This window comes from Canis aureus, chromosome 21 (genome assembly GCF_053574225.1).
Source record: "Canis aureus isolate CA01 chromosome 21, VMU_Caureus_v.1.0, whole genome shotgun sequence".
In the NCBI taxonomy this organism is placed as follows: domain Eukaryota; kingdom Metazoa; phylum Chordata; class Mammalia; order Carnivora; family Canidae; genus Canis; species Canis aureus.
In genome coordinates this window covers 42507992-42535409 of record NC_135631.1, presented here as the reverse complement: position 1 = coordinate 42535409, position 27418 = coordinate 42507992, and the positions used below count along the sequence as shown (strand labels likewise).

General features: G+C 40.3%; 2 long non-coding RNA genes across 2 annotated transcripts in view; one reads left to right on the top strand and one right to left on the bottom strand.

Annotated features, from left to right (window-relative positions):
• The window catches only part of LOC144292966 (uncharacterized), a 412082-nt gene that overhangs the window by 29744 nt on the left and 354920 nt on the right, over nucleotides 1-27418 (top strand). The gene's annotated exons all lie outside the window — the stretch shown is intronic.
• On the bottom strand, nucleotides 136-7328 carry LOC144293480 (uncharacterized). The gene is made up of 2 exons (XR_013360704.1): nucleotides 6893-7328; nucleotides 136-379 (listed from the first exon to the last, which is right to left on the bottom strand). It is a non-coding gene; the product is annotated as an uncharacterized LOC144293480 (long non-coding RNA).

Below are 27418 nucleotides of genomic sequence, written 5' to 3'. Positions count from 1 at the left end.
TTAACCCTTGTGTATGCCATCTGTGATTGTGACATATGGGTCCTACTCTCTGACTCCTCCCTACCCCCTACTCCAGTGCACTCCCACTAGCACTCTTTCTAGGGCTGTGTAACAAAGTACCATAGACAGGGGGGCTTAAGCAATAGGCATTTATTCTCACACAGTTCTGGAGGTTAGAAGTCCAAGATCAAGGTGTGGGCAGGTTGATTCCTCTTGAGGGCTATGAGGGAGAATCTGTTCCATGCCTCTCCCCTGTCTTCGGGTGGTTTGCTGGCCATCTCTGGTATTCCTTGGCTTGTAGATACATCACTCCAATCTCTGCCTTCGTCTTCACATGGTGTCCTCCCTATGTGTGTTGTCTTGTCCAAATCTCCCATTTCTTTTTTTTTAAACATATTTTTTAAATTTTTATTTATTTATGATAGTCACACAGAGAGAGAGAGAGAGAGGCAGAGACACAGGCAGAGGGAGAAGCAGGCTCCACGCACCGGGAGCCTGATGTGGGATTCGATCCCGGGTCTCCAGGATCGCGCCCTGGGCCAAAGGCAGGCGCTAAAGCGCTGCGCCACCCAGGGATCCCCAAATCTCCCATTTCTATAAAGACATTGGTTATATTGGATTTAGGAGCCACCATATTCCAATATGGCTTCATCTTAATGCAACTAATACTTCTGCACTGACTCTATTACCAAGTAAGGTCATGTTTGGAGGTACTGGGGACTTCAACATATAGATTTTTGAGAGGACACAAATTTAGCCCATAACACTATCTCCAGCAATCCTTCAACTCTACTGGGACCTATACTCTTATCTTGTGTGCTTCCCTGTTGCCTTCCCCTTCCTCCTTATCAATACCTTATATCTCATTAAAACCGTTCCCTTGCCTGTCCCCTTGCAGCTCTCACTTTGTTGAACTTTCTTGGCTAAGCTTTCCACCTACTCAGTGCTTGATCCCATGCAGCTGAATGTGACTGGAGAAAAATAACCGTGCTGACTCTTATCATTTTAAATTTATGAATATAAATCCTAAATGGACTCTTAATGCTGCTTGGCAAACATACTCTCTCCTATATCATCAGTTTCCTCCTCTCTATTGAATTGTTGCTCTCACCATACAAACATATTCATATTTCTCTCGTATTAATGGTATAAAAAAAACTTCCTTTGACCCCACATCTGCCAGTAGCTTTCTCTCCCAAGCTCTACCAACTGCCACTTTTCACGGCACAGTTCTAGAATTGTCTATACCTATTATATCCAGTTCATCTCTTTTTATTCTCTTTCCTTTCCAATCAAATTTATGTCCCCCTCCCCAAAATTCTCATGTCAAGATTACCAAAGATCTTCAAATTATGATGTCTAATGGCCCATTTTGTCTTCATTTTATATGATCTATTATTGACACTCAACATAGCTGATCACTCTCTTCTGGAAGCAGCTTTCTTCCCTGGGCTTCCAGGATGCTCCTTTGTTTTCCTCTTATCTCACTGGCCCATTTCTCTCAGTCTCCTTTGCTGGTACCTCCCCTACTCCCAGCCTCTGCAGAACCCAGGGCTTTGACTTTGGGCCTCTTGCCCTTTCCATCTTCACTCACTTCGGGTGATCTCAGTCAGTTTCATGGGTTTAGATGTGACCCAAATCAAGTTTATGTCTCCAGCCTGGATCTTTCCTTTGGGCTATAGGCTGATATGCATTTGCTTCTTCAACTTCCCTACTTGGGTATCTAATATGTCTCCCAACTCAACATATCCAGATGTGCACTCCCAATCTCACCCCCACCCCTGCTGCTCCATCCTTCACTTGCTCAGGCCACTACCCCGGAGTCAGCCTCCTTTCCCTCACAGCTCATAGGGACTGGTGCTGACTCTCCCTTCAGAATGTGTCCAGAGTTCGATGCCTTCTCACCATGCCCACTGCGACCACCACTCCCATGATGGCCTCAGTCTCTGACTAGCCTCTCATCTCTGCAGTCTGTTGCAGGGCAGCAGCCAGAATGATCTGTGTGACACTCCAGCCAGATCAATCCCTCCTCTCCTCAAACCTTACAATGGCTCTCCGCGTCATTTTGGAATAAGAGCTGAAGTCCTTACGAGGTCCTCCCAGATCTGGGAACCACCATGACTTTCCTGCCCGTCCCTCTTCCTCTTCCCTGGCTTTCCTTCTCCTCCCAGGCTGCTCTCCCTCCTCTTCCTTGATTGCATCAAGAACACACCCTGCCTCTAGCTTCAGCCCTGTGTATTCCCTCTGCCTGAACTGCCCTCCCCTCAAGTAATGCTGTGTCTTCTTTGCTCACTGCCTTCCATCTTTGCTCAGATGTCACCTTCTCCGTGAAGCATCCCTGACCTCTGTTTAAATTCCAGACCCTGCCCATCGTCCTGGGCCTCCTTCACCCTGATGCATTTTCTCCATAACATGTTTTACATCCTCATATACTATGTGACATACTTATATATTATGTTTGTTGGTTATTCTGTGTGTCACCCAGTAGAATTCAAGTTCCATGATTTTTTAAATAATAAATTTATTTTTATTGGTGTTCAATTTGTCAACATACTGAATAACACCCAGTGCTCATCCCGTCAAGTGCCCCCCTCAGTGCCCGTCACCCAGTCACCCCCACCCCCCACCCTCCTCCCCTTCCACCACCCCTAGTTCGTTTCCCAGAGTTAGGAGTCTTCATGTTCTGTCTCCCTTTCTGATATTTCCTACCCATTTCTTCTCCCTTCCCCTCTATTCCCTTTCACTATTATTTATATTCCCCAAATGAATGAGATTTTAAAAAAAAGATTTATTTATTGGGGCACCTGGGTGGCTCAGTGGTTAAGCATCTGCCTTTGGCTCAGATTGTGATCCTGGGGTCCTGGGATTGAGTTCTGCATCGGGCTCCCCGCAGGGATCCTGTTTCTCCCTCTGCCTGTGTCTCTGCCTCTCTCTCTGTGTCTCTCATGAATAAATAAATAATATCTTAAAAATATACTTATTTATTTTAGAGAAAGAGCATGGTGCGGAGGAGTGGAGAAGGAGGGAGAGAGAAACTCAAGCAGACTCTGTGCTGAGCATGGAGCTACAGAAGCAGGGCCTGATCTTAAGACCCTGAGATCATGACCTGAGCCAAAACCAAGAGTTGGATGTTAACTGATTGTGCCCCAGTGAGTTCCATGTTTATTGGTGCTTCTTTTTATCCCTAAGCCCAGAACACTGTCGATGCCTAGTATGTACTCAGCAAATATTTGGTGAACAAATGGAGAGTTACCCAGAACTTGGCAATAAAAGAGAATGGACTGGCAAAAGGAGGACGGTGGCCTTGGCTAGGAGTGCTGTGAAAGAAGTGAGCCAGTTAACACCAGAACCACTCTGCAGTTTTATCTGGATGCTACTTGAAAGCTGTGGTATAAAGGTTGATGTGTGATTTAATAGGTGATTAAATTGGCTTATTCCTAAGCACAATTTGGCGAGTACTCTTTTGTTGCCTTTAGAAAGTACTGAGTGATACATGCTACCTCCTTCCCAATAAAGGCCCATTTGGGAGCCTCAGATTAAAGTGAAGAAGCTGCGGGGCAGGCCGGCCTGGCTATGTCATTTTACAGACCCAATCAGGGGTCTATAGAATGCAAGTCAGGGTCTGTCTGTGTTCAAAGGCTTTTAAAAAATACCTTTAAAAATCCACGTGCCCTCATCCCACAGTAGTGATGCAATAGACTGCAGGTGCTGTGGTGACGGGTTTCACTGCAGATATTCCAATGTCCCTGCTGGCTTGGCCACTGATTACCGTCCCACAGAATAATAGGCCACAATTTAGGGTTAGAGGGAAGTAAAAACTTGTCCATTTATTTGTTATAGGAACACTTCTTGGGAAGAGTGAGCTGTTAGAAAAAAAGCAGTGTTGATTTTTGTATTTACAGAACATTATTTACATATATGCATATGATTTGAAGTTCTGTAAAAGCCCACATTGGTACCAGGCAACATCTAAAACGGGGGCATAGATAGCAGCACTAAAGAGGAGAGGGGCCCGCCAACAGGACAGTTGCATCCCTGCGTCTGATGTCCGAAATTGTTGAATCCGACAGGTAGAAGGCCTCTTGTGTGTGTGTGTGTGTGTGTATGTGTGTGCATGTGTGTTTTACTTAGCTTTCACTCTAATTAGTGGCATATCTTTTTAGTTTGTTTCCTAGTGTTGGTGAATTTCTTCTCTAATCTTGGTTACCTTCAGCAAATACAGAGATGGGCCAGTGAATGAACTTCAGTTTATTGGATGTGTTAGGTGACCAGGTTTGCCCAAGTTCAGGAGACAACAGTGGAAAAATGGAATCATGACTGGTGGAAATATTGGAAGGACAAATATGGAGTGAACAAATTGTTGAGAAGAAGAAAATTCTTTTACAAATTTGGCTGTTTTGTGGAGATTTGGATTTTAGCATTTTACATTAATGTTTGTCAGCCAATCCCCTCACCCACTTGGACCATATGAATGGATTTACAGGAACCACTCTGTCTTTCCAGGGTCTCTGTGTAAGATTTCCTGAACCACCCCCTACATTTGGAATCCCAGGAATTTTCTTGGATTATTATACAGTCCTGGGGCAACCCCTTAGGGATCCATAGGAGGGGAACGAGGACAAAGCAGTAAAAAGGGAGACATAGGATCAATTTAATGCAACAAAGGGAGAAGAGAGGGAAGAGGAAATAGGGAAAAAGAACCACATGTGGGTAACATGGGTTCTGACTATAATAAAATTAATGAACTGTTCTGTAGCTGTTGGAAATAAATTTTAGTGACATGCTTACTCTTTTTAAATGAACAGACGACTTACTCTTTTTGTAAATGAACAGATGACTGTCAAGGTGGTTGATTGTGTAGTTCTGACACGTTGTATGTGAGAAAAAGTCCATCTCAAATTTTCTGGGTACACTTTGAGCTCAGATCTCTACAATTCTTTAGAAACAGCTGGTAGAGTAGAAAGGGGGAATTCTTGGTGTGGCTGTGATTCACTTCCCTGCCCTGTGATTCACTACTCTGTTGCGAATGGCGGACACATGGCGAGGATAGAATAACTGGTTTTGAGGCTTCATGAGCGGATTCAACACTGTGTCTTTATGTTTTGACACCATTTGAGTCAAAGCTTTGAGGTGTTTTAACATCACAAAGGAGCAGGGAGGTGAAGGATCAAAAGATGAACACAATGAACATGTGTAAGAGCTTGATATCTAAAAGCATCCATTTCTTGCATGACACCAGCAAGTGAGATTAGGCAGCCACCGATGGGATGGGATGAGTGATGAAAGCAAAACTGCTTTCTTTTTTTAAACAGAAAGATCCAACCACCTGCTCTTACATGGCTTTTTTTATATAAGGTTTTGTTTATTTATTTGACAGAGAGAGAGAGAGAGAACGAGAGAGCAAGAGAATAAACAGGGGGAGCAGGAAAGGGAGAAGCAGGCTCCCTGCTAAGGGACCCCATGCAGGGCTCAATCCAGGACCCTGGGATCATGACCTGAGCCAAAAGAGATGCTCGGCCGACTGAGCTACCCAGAAGCCCCCAACACTCTTTTAACTGAAATATTTACAGTGAATAAAGAAAGGCAGCTAAGTAAACATTCTTGGGCTCCCACTCACCCAAACTCCCTCCCTTCTCAAAATTTGTCACTAATAATTGTGAAAATTCAGCCAAAGAAACACTGGTAATGTTACAATATACTTAAAAGCTTATATCTAATATACAAATAAACAAGTTATGCAGTCATTGGTTACCTAAATTAAGGTGCTAAAAATTTCTGACTGCTGAATTTGTATTTGTATTTATGGTAGCAATTCAAAATGTGAAAAGAAAAATTAATTCTACTAGGTCATGAAATTATGAAAGTTTTCCTTAGAAAGATGTCCTCATTTGAACACCCAACTGGATAGTGAAACTTGAGTATTCTTGTTGGTGGAGAATTAGATGTAATGAGATGAATGCACTGTCTCTACTTTTGGTTTGTTTTTCTTTTAAGAAACTGAAAGTCCAAGGTTGGTAACATATATTTAACTACAGAGATTTTTTTTATTTTGTTTTTTTGTTTGTTTGTTTTTGTTTTTTGCAAAACAATACTGTTTTATTATCAAGACCCTGCCCAGGGGAGTAGGGGCCCACTCTGCTCCCAGAGGGACAATGGATGATGGGTGTGTGAGATCCGTCAGGGAGTTAGGTCAGTGCTGTGAGAATAGCCCCAGCCACCACGGGGAGCCTGGACATCTGAGATAGGATCTGGGGGAAACTTTGGGGAGTAAGATCCCCCAGGAGACTGAGGAGCTGAGGCTGAGCTCCCCCTTGGCTCCTCTGCAGGAGGCCAGTGAGGGCTGTGAGCTCAGGTCCACTGACCCAGGTGGTGAGGCGCCAGAGCATGGGGTGGAGAATGATAGGGGGCTTTGTTTTCATCTAGGTTATTGTATTTCAGCCTAGCACACCATTTTATATCATTACCCAGCAGTTAATCTCATTAGAAACCTACCTATTTGCTTGGTAGTGAGTGTGAAGGGGCTGAGGGAAATGGAGACATTTGAGAAGCCACCAGCTGAGAGCCAATAGCTAGACTCGAGATGCATCTATATCTTTCTCAGATTGGAACTGTGGCCGACTATTTATGGGTGCCAAAACATGAAGTCTGGCATTAAATCCCCCACAAGTCTCTAGTGTGACAGCATATTTTAACATCGCTTAATACAGGCAAGGCGGGGAGGAGGGAAGAAGAAGCATATTGCTGAACCAAAATAGTAGTAGTATGGTCGAGAGTTATAAAGTTACAGTCTCTTTAAAAAATTTTATCCCCAATTGAGCGAATCAAAGAAATAATTGCTTGGTTAAGTTTTTTAGATATTTTAAAAATATTGCAGAAATCAGGCTAAACATACCTGTGAGCTTTCCTGCTGACCTGAGCTGGCTCCAACACATTGCAAATCAAGAGGATTATAAGCTAAACCAGACTGTGGGAGAGTGGGGAGCTCTCACCAGGTTTCCCGATAGGCGATGACTTAGAGATGTTGCAAGTCGGGGATCGGTATAGTTGAGGCTGATCAGTATCGTTGATAGTTTAGACAGTACAGAAGTTGATCAGGGTAGTTGAATCAATTTTAGAAAGCGAGAAGTTCAGGTGCAGAGTGTTGACTTGATTCACCCAAGGTCACATGGCTCAGAGCCAGACTAGAATATGATCCCGGATTTCCAGTACGGAGCTTCTTTTGCAAGGGCAGTCCTGGAATTTTGGCGCTGCCCTGCCTTTCCAGGGCGGCCTTTGCAAAATCTCATCTAAACATGGCTCTTATTTACTAGCTTCTAATGATTTTGCCTGGAACCACGTGGATGGAGAGATTCAAGTCACATGATTAAATGTCTGACAAAGTGGTATCGACTGACCGGAAGCCTTAAATAAATATTGACTTCCAGTCTTTTTGGAGTGGTAACTCCCGACCAGTTTTTTCTTTTCTCGAATGTGTTTCTTATCCATATCATGTATGTATGTAAATATGTATACGTTTTAAAGAGAATACGTATTTTTGTTTTGATTTTAGAAAATCTTGGCAACATTTGCTGAGATAACTGGTAGCTGGGAAAACAGTGATGTCGTAGGAAGATTACCAGATGCCTTCAGGAACTGACTTTTCATCCTGCCTGGCCATGTGGGAATTGCTTAGCTGGGGAGTCACTTTCATTTTCTGGTCAGTAAAGCAGGGTTATTGATGACTGCTTTACCTGCAAGAAGCACTCTAAGAATAGATGAAACAAAGTAGAGGAAGTGCTCCAAGGGTTTCATACATTCCTAATAGAATTAAAGTAGGTGGATTATGCTCTAGGCTACAATTTCTTTTACTTGGAATGCCGATGGCCTCAAGTTTTCCTGTAGCTTTAAGAGTCAATGATTCTCAGGAATCTTTTTTCACATCATTGAACCTTTAAGACGCTTGCTTTATTTAATCTTAGATTCAGAAAACTCTGTAAAGTCACCTAGTGATATTTCTTCCCAGTTCAAACAAAAGCTTCAAGTATATTTTTTCATAGGAACATATGCATTCTTGTGTGTGTATGTGTGTGGGGGATGCATGTCAAGAACAGGACCATAAGAGTACAGTATGTCTTGTTCAAAAGGGAATGATTCATTGAGTGGAAAGTATAGGAAGACTATATGCGTTCTTGACATCGTTTCCCCACACTATCCTTTCAAATTAAACATTCTGTTCGAACAAGGCATACTGTGCTCTTTTAGTGCTGTATTCTAGGCATGCATCTCATCAATACATCTTCATGATTCTGAGACAGTATTTACCTTTTCATATCTAAAAATCTTAAATATAGGGATGGCTGGGTGGCTCAGTGGTTGAGCATCTGCCTTTGGCTCAGGTCGTGATCCCCGGGTCCTGGAATTGAATCCCACATCAAGCTCCCCTCAGGGAGCCTGCCTCTCCCTCTGCCCGTGTCTCTACCTCTCTCTGTGTCTCTCATAAATAAAAAAAAATAAAATATTTTAAAAAAATCTTAAGTATATACATGCTGTGTACATTGACATATACACATTTGAGTCCTAGAGTTTCTTTCTGACCTACCTATACGAGATGTCCTCCTGAGAAGGTTTCTATTCCATGGGACCTTTGCAGCCTTCCACTGTGTCTGGTTTTAAGTAATTTATGTCTGATTTATTTATTTTTCTGAGATTTGCTCTTCTCATTCTTGTACCGGGCTGGTCTCTCCACACTCCCTCCAACCTCAGCCCCCTCAGACAGTGGATTGGAAGGAACATAGTCTTCTTCAAATTTTCCTTTGGTAGATTTTTTATTGTCATGCAATTTTGTCGTCAGACAGACATTACCCTGAGTTAAAATATCATTCTGTGATTAAAAAAAAAATCAACAGAAGACTTTATTTTTTCCTCACAGCCTAGAAAACAAGATTTGAGTAGGACATATGCTTTTTCCCTCTCAAATATGAGGGATTGTCAATGTGGAAAAGGAATGAGATTCATTCTACATAGACCCATGGGTGGGAATCACAGAGGCAGATGTAATTAGGATATAATAATAATGATAATAATAATAAATAAAACTTTCTCATTATAACAACTGTCCAAAAACAGAGGGGCATGCTTCATAGAGTTGTCAGTTCCATTTATGGAAAAGTTGAAGGAGAGTGTCTTAGGTCATGTTCTCTAGAAGGAGAGCCCGAACTGGGGATTTTTGTGCCAGTGAATCATTGACAGAGTACTCTCAGAAAAAACTTGTAGAGAAGTAAGGGAACCAGGATAGGGCAGGGGAAGAAGCTGGGAAAAGATGAAAGTTCAGCTAAAGTCTAACCTCAACCTGACCCCATGGAATTCTGGAGCATGAGTGGTATCACAGAGGTGTCCTGCCTTGAGCAAGGGAAGTGGGTCTTCTGTGCCCCTACATCAGTCCATTACTGCTTATAAGATGCCTCTGTGTGTGTGTGTGTGTGTGTGTGTGTGTGTGTGTGTGAAGTGTGAGGTGTAACCTTCAGAGGATTTCCAGACAAGGCAGCTCTTTTGGAGGCAATTCTCAGGTGAGGAGTACATCTGTGAGCTGGTTGCAGCCCATAGAGCAGTTGAAGGATCAAAGTATTGGCCAGGTAAATGGGATCTGGCTAGGGCACCATTGGCACCATCTACAAAAGAATGACTGGTCATATTCCAGAATAAAAATGAAATAAAGAAGACATCTGACATCTAACTTTAGTTTTGCTACTGATTGTTTTCTAATACTCCATTTCTAATAATCTTTAAAATAAAAATATTTATTGAATTCCCTTTCTCCCCCCAAATTAGTCTATGATGGCATGCTGTAGAGGAGTAGTTCTCAGCATATGGGCTGAAGACACTTGGGGTGGGGTTGGTGAGAGGGTAAAGACACTGGTTACTGCAGTGAGTCTGTGAGATCATATACACCCAAAGTACTGTATTCTCTTTAATAATGTGAATTATTTACTATTTTTCAAATACATGCATTAAGTAAAATAGATTTGAATATTAAAAGCATTATGGAATTCATACTGGTTGTTTTGTTCATGTATTTTCTCAATCATCACATTCTAAAGGGATGACTTTTTGTTCTAAAGGGGCAGTATGGAGAGTCCTCTAAAGTTATATTGATGAAAAAGGAATGCACATACCACATTAAATGGGATGATGAAGTAGATAAGCTATAAGGATTCACGTGAATTTGTTCACCTTATCTGGATTTTACCAGCTTAGGTTGTGATTTCCATTCATGAAAATTTCCATTTTCAGGCATGAATGGTTCGTTTAGGTTATGACTATGCATCAATTAATAATGGGAATGTATTAAAATGAATTAAATTTCCTTCTCTGAAGAGTGCACTAGTGTTTGAAGGCTGGAAAACTTGACACAGGGTGTGTAGCTTCTCATTTTACTGGTGGGGAAACTAAGACTCAAAATCATTCTGAGAAGACATCCAATAATGTTCCCTGACTTCCCAGTTCAATTATTATTTCCATCTCACCACCAAGGCAAATGACAATTCAGAATGTAAAAAATTGAAGGCGATTTGTCAGAACCATATGTCCTCAGTCAAAAGTAGAATTAGCTGATGACGTATGGAATCTTGAATTCTAGGAAACATTTTTTTGTATGGATCCCTGATCCCCATTTCCATAGTATGATTACCATACTGCGGTTCTCTGTTTTTAGATTTCTGTTTTTAATTGATTCCTTCTTCTCTTCCATATGGTTTCAGCAAATTCATTTCCCATCATTCTCCAGCAAAGATGTATAACAGGTACTTTCATTTTAAACCCTTTTCAAATAAAGAGAATCCCCCCCCACTCCCTTGGCTGTTAAGACATTCAAGAGCAAAATAACTATTGTAGTATGCTGAGGTTACTTCTGTAACAACCATGTGAATCCAATGCCATGGAAATAATGCTAATATTTTTATTCTCATACTCTTTGTGGCTCAAGTGATTGCATGTGGCTAACAGCTGGGCTTGTAATGTTGCAAGGCTGGGAGATGGAGAATAGCAAAAGGAGAACTATACACTGCTGGCATCATGTTCCTTATTCCCTTCCAAATCAAGCTTTGGTTCTCTTTTGAAACTCTCTTACAAAGAGGGAGAAAGCACTCTTTTTCCTCCTTATCAATGTGAGATAAGATATCAGTGGTGAGTCTGTAGATTGTGGTTTTTTTTTTTTTTTTTTTTTGAAAGCTTGATAAATAGAATTGTGTGGGGGGACAGTTCTTCATCGATCTTGCTACAGACTGAATGCTTGTGCTACTCTGGCCCAATCGTGTGTTTAAATCTTATCCCCAGTGTAATGATATTTGGTGGTGGGCTTGTAGGAGGTGCTTAGTTTATGATGATGGAGTCATTATGAATGTAATTAGTGACCTTGCAAGAGACTCCAGAAATGTCCCTCACCCCTTATGCCATATAAGAACACAGTTAAAAGATGACCATCAGTGAACCAGGAAGTGGGCCTTTGCCAGACATGGAACTTGCGGCACCTTGATCTTACACTTCTCAGCTTCCAGAACTGTGAGAAATAAATATGTTATTTAAGCCAACCAATATATGCTATTTTTGTTATAGTGGCCTCAACTGACTAAGACAAGTCTCTAACAGTTCTGCACATTTTGCATGCAGAGGCACTGTTTTTCTTTGTTCTGGATTATCTTTCTTTTTTTCCCCCCGTGGGATTTGTCTTTTGTCTCTTCTTTCATTTCCCTGTGTGTGTGTGTGTGTGTGTGTGTTTTAATTGAGGTAATAGTTGACATATCACATTGTGTTAGTTTTAGGGGTACATTTTGTAGATTATCTTTTCAAGGATGTTTGTATAGTGAACAGCATTAGAAGAATAAGTAAGATAGTGTTTCTCTATGGAGCTGAGGGCAGTTTTGTTGACTACCCAATGTAATAAAGAAAATTTCTCCTTGCAGGCAAAAATTAGACAGGTTTGCTGGCAGCCCATTATAAAAGACCGGGGTTCTTCTAATTTGGAATTTTCATCTGTAATGCAAATCTGCGTGTGCAGCATCCACCCAGGGTGCTCTGTAGGACTGGGGAGCTGGAGAACAGTTGCCTTTTACGCTCTGAGTGATTAGAGTCTTTTGTGGCCAACCTAGAAGTCCTGTCCCTTCTTCCAGCATCCATGAAATGATAACAGCTAATTTGTTAGCTTGCAAGTAGAGAAAAATCTCAGACTTTTCACAGATCTTGGCAGGTTGACTGTTTACCAGTAAGGAATCACTTCCCCAGGGTAATTGGCTGTGCTCACAGAATGAAACACATTCTTGGTTTCCAGAGAAATAAAATAAGGAACTTTGATCCCTTTGACTAAAATTTCTTATTAAAGTTTTTGTAAACCCATCGTATTTGGGGACATTATTGATGAACCAGAAAACAGGTCAACATGGAGATTGGCCAATCTTGGGCATTTATAGGGGTTTTTCTCACATCTCTGACATCAGAGCTGTGGGAAGTCATCTTCTCCACCTTCTTTGGAGGTAAAAACTGCATCTAAATCCCATTTTCTATTTTGTGCCTCAGGAGGGCTAAGGGCAACCAAGAACTGTATGTCTGTCAATGCTTCAGAGAGATGATAGAGCCCACAGTGCAGAGGCCCTTTAGGATCAATCCCAGTACTCACTCTTCCTGGGTGGGGACTGCCAACTCCAGTTGACCTGACCATTGCCCTCCAAACCGGTTTTCAACTCCACCTCCTACCCTAGGGGCTACTTGCTTTTTGTCACAAAAGAGCACAAGAGAGGAGTGATCTGGGTTCGGTTTGGGGTGTCACATGGGTCATTGATTGCTCAAGGAAAAGAACAAAAGAGTTAAATTGAAGCCACCTTAATAGAACTTAGTTATTAAATTGTTAAAATATGTTCTGGGATTTGGGGGTGGGGAATCACTCTCACAAAACCAGAGATCAGGAAATGCCAATTTGTACACCATTTACTTTGTATTAAGCAATCTGCAGAAACTGTCTGTTTAACCGTGATCCAAACAGTTTGGGAAATTCTCTCTTGAGTTCATATTTAATGTATGCAATGGTCATTATAGGTCCTGAGAGATTTTGTTTGTTAGCTATATTATTGTGTTTGGCCTCATTGACTTGAAATATTTGTGACTTTCTTGCTTTTAGGATACCCCAACTTGGCCCCTAGCTCACTATTCCAATATCAACATACCCAGCATTCCCTCCTGAGATTCAACAGTTTATAGAAGGCTTTTAATATCTAAAGCTAACTTTATATGTGTAGCTCCTGCTTCTTGCTGGAATATGATCTTGGAAACCAAATTAAGCGGATAGTCAAAAAGCAGACTGTACTTTTCCATAGAAACATTACATATAAGAATTATGTTCATGAGCCAGCATTTGGCATCAGATACATTTAGGTTCAATTAATAATTTATCATGAAAACAATGATACAACCATTTTAAGTTCTATGATTATTCGGAATATGAAATTTGCATTACAAATTTTAGATCATGTTCATAAAATGATCATACCTAATGAAGGCTCAGGAATGTAATGATCAATATATAATACTATATGTATACAACTTGGAAATAACATAAACAAGCAAAAATAGGCATGCATTAAATATTTAGCTCACAGTTGGATTTGCCTACTTAAGTACAAGAAAGCTTTTGGGGATAACATGGTTGAATCACATATCATTTACAAAAGCATTTTAATTGTTCTTGAAGCTCTAGCCAATATAGGGCAAAAAATGATATAATAAATAACACATAATTATTGGAAAGATAAAATTATTATTTACAGTGTATACGATTGTCTGTAGAAAGCAGAAAAAAGGAATACACAAACTAGTAAAAGCATCAATAGAGGTCAGATAGACTATACATACTAAAAAATTTATTTTTTCTCTATTAGCAACAACTAATTAAGCAGTATAGTGAAAAATAAGCCAGATGAGAAAAAATACATAGAATACTAAGGAACAAATTTAGTAAGGATTGTGCAGGGCTTGTAGGACAACACTATGAATTCTACTGAGGTAAATAAAGAAAGACCTAATCAAAAGGGGTAAAAAACCTGGACAAGAAGTTTCTGTAGTATCAATGGCTTAATTTAGTGGAACTTGTCATAATAACAATGCAATCTCTTAAGAATCCTAATGGGTTTTTGTAACTTGTAGAAAATTATTTAAAAAATCTACCCCGAATAATATGCATATAAGATTCACTAGGAATGTTTGAAGAAGAGTTATGAGGGGAAACTAAACCCTACCACATATTAAAATATATTTTAGAGCTTTAGGAATGAGAACTGAGGTGCAGAGCTAGAAGGATCCATAAAATTCAAGAGCGCAGAAATGGGTCAAAGTATTTTGGTTACATAACCTCTGTGTATCTTAACTTTTTCATTGTCTGTAAAATAGGGATAACTACCATGCCTACTTCAGAGGCTTGTTATGAGGCATTGAATACATAAAAAGTTATTAGAACAATGCCTGGCACTCAGTAAGTGCTATGGAATAATTTGGTATGTTGTTAACCAGTGAGAACTTTACCAGCCCAAACTGATTTGGTTCAAAATTGGATTCGATTTCCTAGAATATTTATTTATTGTAGTTCTTTTTATCTATACCATGTTTTCCCAAGCAATTCCCTGTTTTCTATGAGACCCTGCGCTTGATAACTGTGATTTGGTCAACTATGGCAATTCACAGGAATATAAATGCTGTATTAGAAATACCATGGCTGGTGAGAGATAATCTTCCATGTAGATTGTTTAGCAAATGGTGCTGGGATAACGGATTGCTATTTCAATAAAAACAAAGTTAAACATCTTCCCTATGTACGATAGCACAGTAAACCCAGATAAATCTAAAGATTGAAATATAAAAAGTAAAACAGTATAAAATCTAAGAGAAAATATAGATTTCTTAAACTCTTTAATGTCTGTAAAAATGGATACCCTGGCACTTTTAATTGACTATATAATCATGGATTTGTTTCTGAGCTCTCTATTCTGTTCTATTGATCTATGTGTCTATTTTTGTGCCAGTGCATACTGTTTTGATTTCTACAGCTTTGCAGTATAACTTGAAATCTGGAATGAGATCCTAGTTTTGCTTTTCATTTTCAAGATTTCTTTGGTTATTCAGGATCTTTTGTGGTTCCACACGAATTTTAGGATTATTTGTTCTAGTTCTGTGAAAAACACTGTTGGTATTTTGATAGGATTGCATTAAATGTGTGGGAAAAATTAGAGAGGGTGATAAACCATGAAAGACTCCTAACTCTGGGAAACAAAGGGTTGTGGAAGGGGAGGTGGGTGGGGAGTGGGGTAGCTGGGTGATGGGCACTGAGGAGGGCACTTGATGGGATGAGCACTGGGTGTTATACTATATGTTGGAAAATTGAATTTAAATTAAATAAATAAATAAATAAATAAATAAGTTTAAAAATGTGTAGATTGTTTTGGATACTATGGACATTTTAACAATATTTGTTCTTCCAATCCATGAGCATGGAATATCTTTCCATTTGTTTGTGTCATCTTCAATTTCTTTCATCAGTGTATTGTAGTTTTAAAGTAGGTTCTGATTAAGTTTATTCCTAGGTATCTTACTGTTTTTGGTGCAACTGTAAATGGAATTGTTTTCTTACTTTGTTTTTCTGCTGCTTCATTATTAGTGTACAGAAATTTCTGTACATTCATTTTGTACCCTGCAACCTTACTGAATTCATTTATCAGTTCTAGCAGATTTTTGGTAGAGTTTTTTGGGTTTTCTATATATAGTTTCATGTCATCTGCAAATAGTGAAAGTTTTACTTCCTCCTTTCCAACTTGGATCATTTTTATTCCTTTTTATTTGTCATATGTCTTTTCTGCATCTACTCAAATGATCATATGAGTTTTTTTTAATACTTTCTCTTATTGACATGATGTATCACAGTTATTGATTTGTGAATATTGAATCATCTTTGCATCCCAGGAATAAACACCACTTGATGGTGGTGAATGATATTTTTGATGTATTGTTTGATTTAGTTTGATAATATTTTGTTGAGGATTTTTGAGATATTGGCCTATAGTTCTCTTTTTTAGTGGTGTATTTATCTGGTTTTAAGATTAGGGTAATGGCAGGCCTCGTGGAATGAATTTGGAAGTTTTCCTTCCTTTTCAATATTTTGGAATGGTTGGAGTAGAATAGGTATTAACTCTTCTTTCAATGTTTTGTAGAATTTTCCCATGAAGCTGTCTGGTCCTGGATTTGTTTGTTGTGAGTTTTTTGATTCTGTTAAACTGGTGGTGAAATTGCTATAAATTTCCCTCTTAGAACATCTTTTGCTGCATACCAAAAATTTTGGATCATTGTCCATTGCTTTCATTTTCATTTGTCTCTATGTATTTTTTGATTTCCTTTTTGATTTCTTGGCTGACCCACTCATTGTTTAGCAGCAGGTTATTTAACCTCCAAATTTTTGTGTGCTTTTCAGATTTTTTTCTTCTGGCTGATTTCTAGTTTCATAGTGTGGCGGTCAGAAAAGATGCATGGTATGATTTTGATTTTTTGACTTGTTGAGACTTGTTTTGTGGGCTAATATGTGATCTATTCTGGAGAATGTTCCATGTGCACTTGAAAAGAATGTATATTCTGCTTTTTTTAGGATAATATGTTCCAAGTTTATCTGTTAAATCCATCTGGTCCAATGTATCATTCAGAGCTACTGTTTCCCTATTGATTTTCTGTTTGGATAATCTTCCCATTGGTGTAAGTGGGGTGTTAAAGTCCTCTATTATTAATATATTACTACTGATTAGTTCCTTTATGTTTGCCATTAACTGTTTTATGTATTTGGGTACTCCCATATAAATAGTTACAATGATTATATCTCCTTGCTGAATTGTCCCTTTTATGATTATATAATGTCCTTCTTTGTCTCTTTTTACAGTCTTTGTTTTCAAGTCTATTTTGTCCGATATAAGTATTACTACCCTGGCTTTCTTTTCATATCCATTTGCATGATAAATACTTCCCTATCCCTTTACTTTCTTTCTTTTTTATCCCTTTACTTTCAATCTGCATGTGTCTTTTTTTTTTTTAATTTATTTATTTATGATAGTCACAGAGAGAGAGAGAGGCAGAGACACAGGCAGAGGGAGAAGCAGGCTCCATGCACTGGGAGCCCGACGTGGGATTTGATCCCGGGTCTCCAGGATCGCGCCCTGGGCCAAAGGCAGGCGCCAAACCGCTGCGCCACCCAGGGATCCCGTGCATGTGTCTTTAGGACTGAAATGAATCTCTTGTAGGCATATAGAAGGGTCTTGGGTTTTTTTTTTTTTTAATCTATCTCATCACCCTATGTCTTTTGATTAGAGTGTTTAGTCCATTTATATTAAAAGTAATTTTTGATAGATGTATATTTATTGCCATTTTGTTACTTGTTTTATGGCTATTTTTATAGTTCTTTTCCTTTCTTCCCATGCTCTCTTCTCTCCTATTAAGTTGACTTTATTTAGTGATATACTTGGATTTCTTTCTCTTTATTTTTTGGACATTTATTGCTGGTTTTTATTTGTGGTTACCATTAGGTTTGTATATAACTTCTGCATATGGAAGTCTATATTAAGTTGATGGTTGCCTAAGTTTGGATACATTCTTTACTTCTCTCCCCTCTCTCCCATGTTTTAGGTATATGGTGTTATACTTTACATCCTTTTATTTTGTGACTCCCTTGACTGATTTTTAAGATATACTTATTTTTACTGCTTTTATGCTTTCTACTTTTCTTAGTTTTACTTATGGTCTTTCCTTTCCATGCTTAGTTTTACTTATGGTCTTTCCTTTCCTTTAACATTTCTTGTAGGTCTCATTTAGTAGTCATGAATTCCTTTAACTTCTGTTTGCCTGGGAAACTCTTTATCTCTCCTTCTATTCTGATGATAGTCTTGCTGGATAGAGTATTCTTGGCTGCAGATTTTTTCCCTTCAACACTTTGAATGTACCATGCCACTCCTCACCTTCAAATTTTCTGCTGAAAAGACTGCTGACAGCTTTATTGGGGTTTCCCTCATATATAGCCATTTTCTTTTCTCTTGCTGCTTTTATAATTCTCTCTTTATCACTACTTTTGCCATTTTAATTACTATGTGCCTTGGTGTGGTCCTCTTGGGTTGATTTTTGAGAGGGATCTCTGTGTCTCCTGGATTTCTGTTTTCTTCCACAGATTCAGGAAGTTTTCAGCCATTACTTTCTCAAATAAATTTTGTGACCCCCTTTTGTCTCTCTTCTCCTTCTGGGATACCTATAGTGTGAATGTTATTAAGCTTGGTGGTGCCACTAAGTTTTCTAAATCTATTCCTTTTTGGATAATTTTTTTTCTATCACCTGCTCAGCTTGACTACTTTCCATTACTCTGTCTTCCAGGTCACTGATTCATTCTTCTGCTTCTTCTAATGTGCTATTTATTCCATATAGCATATTTAAATGTCATTTATTGTGTTCTTCATGTATGATTGGTTTTTAAAAATAATTCAAAAAGTAACTAACAAGCAAAAGCCTCCCAAGATTGTAATGCTGATCAATACCCAAATATAGTTCTATAAAAGACCAGTAGACAAACTCATGACAAGTCTGATGAAGAAAAGAGAGAAATAACTAATAAATATTATGAATGATAAAGATAACTATAGATACAGAGGGATTCTTTTTTTAAATTGTGAGAGATTATCTAGTACATTGTGTGGCAACCAATATGAATATGTAAACAAAATGAGATGCTTTTCTAGCAAAAATTGCATAATTAAAATTAACTGAAGAACTAAAAAGTGGAATAGTTCAAGAACTATTAAAAGAATTGAAAGTACCGTTACAGATAGTTTAACCATGAAACTCACTCATACCTATAAGAAAAAAAATTCTTGTACTATGGAAACTCAGATTATACAAAATGTAGAGAAGCTTTCTAACTCATTCCATACTACCATAGTCTGAATAGCAAAACCATGCAATAAATAGCACAAAAAGACTACAATTTATTTTCACTTATGAAATAAAAACCCTAAATAAAATTTTGGAAAACAGAATTCAGCAGGATATTAAAAGACTAATAAATCGTGATGTAGTAGAATTTATTATTTGCACACGGAAGATTCAATATCAGCTTATGAATATAATAATAGATTAAAGGAAAAAGAATATAATTATCTGAATAGATGGCCAAAAAAGCATTTGGAAAAAATCAACATGAATTCATAATAATGACAACAACAAAAATAATCACTTATAAGCCAGGACTATAAGGAAATTTCTTGACCTGATAAATACCGTCTACTGGAAAAGTGCAGTGAAATCAATATTAATTGTGAAGCCCTCACCCATTTTCACTAGAGTGACAGCAAGCTTACTATCTCTACTTATAATTAACATTATTTTGGGGCTCTTAGTGTCATAAAACATAAATAGAAGAGGAATCAATCTTGGAAAGAAAGAGTCAAATGGTTACTATTTTCAGGTGATATTTTCCTCCCTAGAAAATTCAAGAGAATCAATGGCAGAATTACTTGAACTGGGAGTTCAAAGTAAAAGAGAAAGGCTCAAGATCAAGGTACAAAACTCAGTAATTTCCCTACACATTAGCATTGAACAATTCAAAAAATATGATGAGAAAAAAGATATCACAATGGCATTACACCCCATAAAAGACTTAGAAAATAAACTTAATAAATATGACAGTCTTTTATGAAGAGAACTATAAAACTTTCCTGGAGGATTTGAAAAAACACCTAAATATATGGAGAGACATACCCATGCTCCCAGATGGGAAGATCCAATCTTGTATAGTTGTCCAATATCTCAAACTTAATCTCTAAAATCAGTGTAGTCTCAGTCTCAATCCCAAGAGGGTTCTTTGTGGAATTTGCAAGGTGAATTTTGAAGTTCATAAAATGAGAAGATACTGCTTAAAAACTTTGTGGGGGGTGGTGGCGGAACTGAGCTTTAGTGGAAGACTTGCTCTATGAAATACCAAGATGCATTATAAAAACAATAGGCACTACTTATCTATTACTGTGTCACCGAGTGCCCCCACATTTGGCATTTTAAAACAACAAATTTTGATTATCTCACACAGTTTCTGAGGATCAGGAATCCAGAGTGGCTTAAGTTACAGTCAAGATGTGGGCCAGCACCACAGTTATCAGAAGGGGCTGGAGAATTGATTTCCAAGCTCACACCATTGGCAGGAGGCTTCTGTTCTTTGCTATAGTGGCCTCCGTATGGGGCCGCTTATAGGACATGGCATCTGTTTTTTTTCCCCACAGCAAATGATGATTCTGTCCTATGCTATTGATTACACAGACCAGCCTGGGTACAATAGGGGAGACTATATAAGATTGTGTACACCAGGAGGCAGGAATCATTGGGGGCCATCTTAGCAGCTGCCACCACACGGTTGTTATATAAACAGTGTGCTATTGTCATGAGAATAGACAAAGAGATCAAGAGAAGAGCATAGAGATTCAGAAACCAACCTGGGGATTTAGTTTATATCAAAAGGGTGAATTTAAATCAACAAGGAAAAGAACTGACAATTCAGTACACCATGTTATGAAATTCGCTATCCATTTTTAAAAAGTATCACATTAGATTCATACCTCATATCATACTCCCAAGTAAATTTCAGAAAAGGAGCTCAAAAGCACATGCATATGTATCTGAAGCAAATATAGGAGAATATTTTTTATGAGCTAAAGGTGGGAATGGCTTTCCCAAATAATGTACAAAAATCACAAGTTTTCAAACAACATACTGACATATATGTACTCATTGTAGTAACAACAAACAAAATCTTGCAAAACAAATAATTATCTGTTTACACAAAACACAAATTTAAAGTGGAAAGCTGTGAAAAAATAGCTAACATACATTTTATATAAAACATATATATCCCAGATTATATCAGTAGCTCTCATAATCAATGAGGTATGAGGACAATATTGTTAATAAAACAAGCAAAGAATGTAAATAAAACAATTTGTGGAAGAAGAACTATACATGGCAAATGACTGTAAGTTTTATGGGGCATTTGGATGGCGCAGTTAAGTGTTGGACTCTTGATTTTGGCTCAGGTTGTGTTCTCAGGGTTCTGGGATCCAGTCCTGCATTGGGCTCTGTGCTTGATGCGAGTCTTAAGCAGACTCTCTCTCTCCCTTTGCCCCCCGCCACCCAAATAAATAAATATTACAAAAAAGACATAAGTTTCTTTAGCAATCAGGGCAATACAACCTTTTAAAAAAAGATTTATTTATTTATTCATGAGAGACACAAAGAGAGGCAGAGACATAGGCAGAGGGACATAGGTGGAGACACAGGCTCCCTATGGGGAGCCTGATGTGGGACTTGATCCCAGGACCCCAGGATTACGACCTGAGCCAAAGGCAGACACTCAACCACTGAGCCACCCAGGTACCCCCAAGGCAATACAACCTTAAAAGGAGATAATTTTATCTCTAAGAATGGCAAAAATTTAATACATGGCTTTGATCAAGATATAGGGAAAAGAACATTTCTATTATCGGAGGGATATATATTCGTGGGATCTTTTTGGATGGCAGTTTGGTAATATCCATCAAATTTTTTAATGTGAGTAATTCTGAGTCAACATTACATCTCTAGAAATTTATCCTCTGGAAAAACTTACATGGGTACAAAGATGTATGTGCAAGGATGTACATTGTAACATTGTTTTAATTTAATAACAAAATAACTGAAAATAACCAATTAATGTAGGTGGGGCTTAACACACTATGGCAAATTTATAATATGGAACACAATGCAGTTATTAAAAAATGAGATAAATATATATGCATTGAATGAAAATACCCATAGGAAGTACTGTCAGTGAAAAAAGTTTGTTACAGAACAGTCCTTCCAGTGAGTTTCCTCTTACTACCTATGAATGCATCACATGTATGAACTTTAAAGTTCAGGCTGCCCACTGAACTTTAAAAGTTGTAATCTCCTAAGAAGGGTTTGGGGGTGAGGATGGGTAGGGAAAGGGATAAGTTCATATTCTAGTTCACGTCATTACATATTTTAAAACTTTTACAATAAGTACATTCATATATATGCATTTTTAAGAAAAAATTTAAAAAACTCAATAAGTCACAATATATCAAATTCAAGATGGCAGACTGATGATATTCATTAACTCCCCTTTCCTCTCTATGATTAAAAGTATAGAAAATTAAAATTTTAAAAAAGGAGTGAAATGATAATAACATTGCAAAACAAGAGACCGTGCCATTGGCAGAACAGAAAATTTGGGAAACTCCTAGGAGATAAAATTTGATAGGATTGATATATAAATGAATAGAGAAAACCAGAACAGCAACAACAACACCAGAGCCAAAACATCTGAGATACTTCTACCCAAGAATCACCGAGAAGCCCTAATGTCAGAATCAGTGACTATGAAAAACAGGCATGGCTTGTAAACTACTAAAGAGGTCAATTATCAGGCACTAACAGGGCATCAGGAACACAGGATCAACCAGATTCCAGAGCTTCCTCAACAGTGCATACGGAATGGGTACTGGGGCCAAACACAGATACTGCTGGGTGACGGACTGGTTGGGACAGGGGCAGGCTCCTCGGATAGACGTGGGGCATGATGACTACACAGAACTGAGCTTGAGCATATTCCAGGTGTCCATATCAGAGACTAAGGAAGAAAACAATCAACTGCAGGAGAAGTTTGGCCAGTGTTCCACCAACTTTGGTGGTTCTCCCTGTGGATCTTAGAGGAGTCAGTCACCCGGATGAAGCACCTGCGGCTCACGTGGAGTCTGCAATCAGCCCTCCTGTAGGGGAAGCAGGACGACCTACCGGATTCCAGGGAAACCCAGACCAGCAGGTGGTCTGAATTCACTGTGAGCAGCAACAAAGGGGAGCTCTCAAGCAGGTGTTTAAAGTCTGGGTGTGGGGATGGGCATTGCAGAATCGTTTGTACCAGCAGAAATGAATAAATAGATGAAGGAAGGAAGGGAGAAGACAATCTACACCCATAGGGCAATGCTTGGAGAAAATCCGGTATGCTCTCTTTTCTTTTCCTTTCTTTTCTTTTTTTTTAAAGATTTTATTAATTAAAAAAAAAAGATTTTATTAATTTATTCATGAGAGACACAGAGAGAGGCAGAGACAGGCAGAGACAGTCCTGATGCAGGACTGGATCCCAGGACCCTGGGATCACGACCTGAGCCAAAGGCCGACACTCAACTACTGAGTCACCCAGGTGCCTGAATCGGGTATGCTCTTATTATGAATCTCTGCAGTAATTAAAAGACTCACACAAATCTATATGTATTGACATGGAAATATACCTCTATTTTACTGAGTGAAAACCAGGTGGTGAAACAGTATACATGATGCAGTCTTTGGTTATGAAAAAAAGTCTACCCTTCTCTCTGGGAAGGTTCTAGAAGACTATCCCACAAACTGTCAGACAGTTAGTGGTTACACTAGGGAGTAGGAGTTTGAAGCTGAAGGGGGGAGGACTTGAGGGTAGGTCTTTTCACCTCTCTGACGTTGTTTGAAATTTGTATCCCTGGGCAAATACTGCCCCGTAAATAAGTATTTACAAATAAGTTAAAAAGTACTTATTTTACAGTAAGTATTGTTTCGTAAAAATAATTGCAGCAGGAAAAGGTGGTTACGAAGCACACACCTGAACACGCATGTGGGTGCAAGAGCCACATAAAAAAAAACACCAGCAGAGCTGATCTCCAAGGCAGGTAAGCGTGAAGATTTGTCCATGTTTTGTACTGTTCTGCGTGATCTAATACTGTCCCAGCGATATCGTAAGAGGACTGATAAAAACTATTTCAGTTAAATACTGAAACTGTTTGAAAGGGAAGTGTCCCTCTTGCTACCTTTTCCTAAAGAGTCATTGTGTGTCCAAGAGGCTTGAGCTTGAGTCTGGGCTCATGCTTTCGGAATTAGCTAGGAGGAGGACTTTTTTCTTTTTTTAAGATTTATTTTTATTTATTTATGATAGACAGAGAGAGAGAGAGAGAGGCAGAGACACAGGCAGAGGGAGAAGCAGGCTCCATGCATGGAGCCCAATGCGGGACTCGATCCCGGGTCTCCAGGATCACGCCCTGGGCCCAAGGCAGGTGCTCAACCGCTGAGCCACCCGGGGAGCCCCGCATCTGGACTTTTGAAAGCATCAGCCAGAGGTTAGGGTGGAGGACAACCGAGTCCGGGCCAGGTGTTTGACCACGCGCTGTCCCCCGCCCCCGGGGACCGCCCCCCCCCCCCCCCCCGGTGTAAATGCGCCCCACCCACCCACCCAGGGTGCGGAGCTGCGGGCGCGCCAGGGGCTCTCACCTGCGCTCTGAGCCGCCTTCTGCACGGCCCCCGTGGGGACAGGTGGTGGGCTGCGAGTTTTGACTCAGATCCTCTGGCCTCCCTCCCTCCCCTGTCCCCCGTGCCGGCCACCTGGGGAGCAGGCCCCAAGAGACGGCGCGGGCGGGGCCGCGGCCAGGTGAGCGGCCAGGTGAGCGGCCAGGTGAGCGGCCAGGTGAGCGGCCAGGTGAGCGTGGAAGGCCCCGGAGGCGTCGGCGTGAATGTTCCCCGGGGGCCCTGTTGCACATTCGAGCCTCCGTTTTGGTTTTTTAAAAATGGGCGGGTGATGTCGCCTCCCTGCCCTGGCTCCCGAGCTTCAGCAGCGGGGGCCTGCGGCAGGCACCCTTCAGTGGCGGGGCTCAGGTGGAGGTGTGCATTCGAGGTGCGCACAGGCACGAGTGAAAGCCAACGGGGGGACCACTTGTGTCCAGTAAAGCCCGGAATCCGTGTCTCAGTGGCTCCTCTTTTATGATGATGTCAGCGCCCAGGGCTCTCCACGGTGTTCTGGCCCTGCCTAACTTTTGGGGCTACCTTTTGTTTGGAAAGAAAAGGAAAACAGGCTAAAGTCAGGCTGTCTGTGCCCTTCCAAACAAACAGGAGAGAAATTAGGGGCCGATCCCCTCTCCCTGCATGCCTGTTCATTGGCACCCCCTCCCCCTGTGGAAATCGCCTTTTGTGCTGACTTTGCACCTCTGGGGACATCCTCTCCATGGAGAAGCATGAGCATCACCTCTGTTTTTGTTGTTGGGAAAATTGAGCCCTGACCCCCCTTCCTCCAACCACCTGGATTCCTTCCCGAGTGGAACAGTGCTTTTGCCCCTCCTGCTCACCGTCTGCATTGCTCCTGTGCGCTCCCCACGGAGCCCAAAGGTGGGACATAGAAAGGTCCCTGGTCACAAAGCAGAGGTGGGGAAGGGGTAGCCCGGACTCCAATTATTTCCATATAAGGAAACCACGGGGGGAAAATGTGTCTTTGGTTGACTTCCAGGGAGTTATTGTTTTAGACTAGGATGAACGAAAGCTTTGCATTTTGCAACACCCAGATTACACTTATTTATTTATTTTCTAAAATATTTTTTTAGAGAGAGGTGGGGGAAGAGCAGAGGGGAAGTGACAAGCAAGCTCCATGTCCTGTGAGAAACCCAACATGGGGCCCTGAGATCGTGACCTGAGCTGAGATCCAGTAGGACACTTAACTGATTTGAGCCACCCAAGCACCCCCTAGATTATATTTAAAAATACTTCATTTGGGTCAGTAACAGTTGGTGTTAATTTTTATAGCTTTTTACAGTTAATTTTTAATTAACAACAGCTTTGCTTTTTAAGAGAAGCATATATGCAAAGTTGATAGGTTGCTAAACATGTATATGCGTTTATATAAGTAGCAACATTTTAATCTACATACATATTATATAGCCATATGAATATGTTTATATATAAGTGAATTTTTCCCCTAATTTTTAATTTAGATTTGAATAAATTCATCATCACTGAATGGGGTGGGGGGCGTCAAGATGTTTTTGTGGTTTAAAAATGGAATTCTGGAGAACAGCTGTATTTCCTTGATAGACGCAGTAGACCATTTCTGAAATGTTATGGTAAAAATAACACAGTAAATTCTGAGCCAGTAGTTCTCATCCTACTTTTCTCCTGAGCAGGCAGGGAAAGTATGACACCAGCTCTCCAGAATATTGGGTCACCATAACAAGGGACCCTCAAGGGGTGGTGCATGGGCTGGGCCTAATAGTCCTAAGGAAGCTTAATAGAATAAGATGGGGTGACGAGAAAGGGGAATATTAGAACTTTTATCCCAAAATGAAAAAAATATTTATTAATACTATATATGGATTGATAGGTGTGCATGAAAAGAATTATAAATGTGGATATGTTCATTTAAGACCTATTTATTGAGGGCCTGCTATGTACATCAGTGGACAAAATGGTGGACAAGGTACCATACAGCTTACATCCTAGTTGGGTGGGAATGGGAGGAAAGAGAGAATGAAGTTTGTCAGATGGTGTGAGATTATGGAGCACAATCCCTCAGGATAGAGGGGATTATTCTTCTAGGTAGGGCAGTTGGGAAAGCCTTTCTGATAATGGAATGAATTTGAACAGAGATGTCAAAAACAGGCACCAAAGCATGAAGGCATCCAGGGAAAGAGAAGTGTAGGTGGAGGAAGCAGCAAAAGCAAAGGCCTTGTCCTGGAGTGTGCTTGCCACATTCAAAGTCTAGCAGGGAGGTCAGGGTGGCTGGGGCGGGGGGCTGGGGCAGGGGTGGAGGTGGGGTGGTGCAGAGTGCGTGGTAGGAGCTGAGGTCGGAGGAGTAGCTAGCCTCAGATCACGTCTTCATGTCTGCCGTTAGGCCACTGCCAGGGCTTTGGCTTTTGCTTGGAGTAGAGGGGAAGTCAGTGGAGGACCTTGAGAGAAGAGTGACCTCAAGTGACTTACAATGAAAAAGAATTAGGTCTGCCTTGTTGAGAATAGTCAGCCAGGGTGGTGAAGTCGAAGGACCAGCTGGTTCACTAGCTACAGGAGCTGTTGTCCTGGTTTAAATGAGGCCAAGGTCCCCAGCAGTAGAGGTGGTAGGAAGTAGCCAAGGCTGCATACATTTTTAAGGTAGTGCCAGTAGGTGGAGCCAGGACTCGGTGAGGCAAGCAGAAGAGTGTGGGTGCAGAATTTAAGAAGGCACCCACTTGGAGACATGTCATGGAGTAGGTGAGAGGGGGCCAGTTGGTTTATCTGAGCACCCAGTGCATTCCTCGTAACTAGAGGGAAAGCAGAATATAGGGCGGAGAGTGGGTGTGTTGGGGGATGTGGGGATGGAGGAAGTGGAGGTTTTCTTTAGACTGCTGTGTTTTTTCAATGAATTAAAAAGGCAAGGTCAACAGCTGACTGAGCTTGGGGAGAAGTGGAGATTTAAGGAGAATGAAGAAGGGGTGAACATAATCCCGGAGGATAGGAAAAGTGAATAAACTGATGATATGCATGCGGTAGGGTTGGCAGGTGTTACTAAAGACCCCTCTGAAAT